At 44.0% G+C, this 1997-nt stretch overlaps 1 non-coding gene across 1 annotated transcript; it reads left to right on the forward strand.

The window, feature by feature from the left end:
* Positions 1-208: 208 nt before the first annotated feature.
* Positions 209-394, forward strand: LOC115324894. Its single transcript, XR_003919392.2, has one exon. It is a non-coding gene; the product is annotated as a U2 spliceosomal RNA (small nuclear RNA).
* Positions 395-1997: the final 1603 nt, after the last annotated feature.

A 1997-nucleotide genomic window follows, 5' to 3' on the forward strand; every position in this document is an offset into this window, starting at 1 on the left:
ACAGATATCGAGAATATAGCTCAAGGCTTCGTTTTGGGACTGAATGCAACTTAGGGATAGAACTAACTTGTTTGTAGTAAACTTTCTGTCTAGAATATTGTTATTGGTTCTTTTGTAGAAATGGGCAAATATGATATGAAGCTATGAGGTACTTCGCTACCGCGGGAAGCTTGTTGTAGGTGGGGCTAACTTTTCTGCATGAAATAGTATCGCTTCTCGGCCTTTTGGCTAAGATCATCTACAGTATCTGTTCTTATCAGCTTAATATCTGATACGGATCTAATTGATCCAAGATATTAAACTTATTTTTGCAAGTGGTGTTTCTAAGGAGCTTGCTTCGAGGACGCCAGGGTTGGTCCGGTATTGCACTACTTCCGAGAGTGGCCCGTCCCCGTTTAGGGGAAAATAATAAATTACAAAATCAGATCAAACGACATTTGCGCCATGCGTAGCCCTCGGTTTGTTATCCCGAATCGGGGAAGTGTTGGAATGCTTGTCGTTCAAACCAATACACACTTTGCACACGCGCCAGATTGAGCCGCCATAGCTGACCTTCTCCTGTTTTACCGAGATGCCTAGCCACCGAAGCGGGCGTTTATGAGCCTCTAAAGAGGTCTATGACGGGGAAAAGGACGCAGAGCACCTAAAGTCGCAATAACCTGTTCTGCTGTGGTAATGACGACGTGAAGCGAACGGAATAAGGGGAAACAAAAACTGAAGGTCGCTTATGGCGGCGCCCATGCACAGCTGCTGGCGGCCATATCCGTGTGCGCTGCTGCACAGCGCGTGCTGACGACGAGCTTCCGCAGTCCTTTTGGCGTGTGCATTTAGCACCGTCAAAGTTGCCGGTCTTATCAGGCTTTTAATGTGAGCTCGTTCTGAGCATGCGCTCTAAACATCGCCCTCAAATATGGCGTCCAGTGAATACCTCCTACACTATGTCGACGTCGGAGGATACGCCGGTGATCTAAAGTGGCGGACGTGAGAAGGTCGGTTTCTTCCTACATGGGATAATACCTCCAAATAGCCGGGCAAAGGAACTTTCGGGTCCTGAGTTGGATTGTTTATGAGGCCCCTAACGGAGGGGGGGGGGGGGGGGGGGGGGGGGATTATGGTGATATCTAAATATCAACCCTCAACCCCCTTCCCCTCGAAATACAAATATCGTTTCTTTTATGATATGCCTTGGGAAATTTCGGTGTCGGTAGATTCGCTTATTGGAAAATAATTGTTTCACTGCATGCAAAAGAAGCGGGGGAAATTGTTGATTAGAGGCTACTTTGAAAATAGTCGATCGCTCTAGCACTTGTGTAGAAAACAATTGAGGTACAAACCAACGAACGAATCGGCAAAATGTTAAGACTAATATTGCTGGATCAGTGGTTGGAAGCATGTGACAACCCTTAGCGATTTGCCTAGATCGTTTTTTAACATATGCGTCGTTGATCAGTCATCGCGAATGCCTACATATATGTTATTGATTATAATCAAATGACAAACTCTTGGTCTTTATTTGAATCAAGAATGGCACTTTGATCATAACTTTTAGGACTTGAATGAAACATCAATTTGGGAGTTCAAAATTATTCCATTTTAAGATTATTTCAGTGGAATGCACTAAGTATTTAGTTTACCTTTTGATTCCGTACCTAAAATATCCATTCTTAGCAGTTCATACTGTCCTTCATCAATCAGCCCATTTTTGCCAAGTCTGATGCTTCTAAGCGGAACTAAACAGCTAGTTTCGTATTCGGGGGAATCAAGCCTGCCTGGCAATTGATGCTAACAAAAGGTTGCACACAAGCGGTAAGGCAAACAGACATTGTATTGCAGTTTGACAAACCACACATGAATCTTAACTTATATACACTCAAAAAAAAAAAAAAAAAAAAAGGGGCATCACCTTACACCCTTTTGTCCCCTATAATGCACCCCAAAACTTCAATTCGACGTACAGCGCACTAAAGTCGAAGGGACGGCCCCAAATTTTACGAGAG

Source organism: Ixodes scapularis, unplaced genomic scaffold (genome assembly GCF_016920785.2).
Source record: "Ixodes scapularis isolate PalLabHiFi unplaced genomic scaffold, ASM1692078v2 PGA_scaffold11__112_contigs__length_91849675, whole genome shotgun sequence".
NCBI classification, from domain to species: domain Eukaryota; kingdom Metazoa; phylum Arthropoda; class Arachnida; order Ixodida; family Ixodidae; genus Ixodes; species Ixodes scapularis.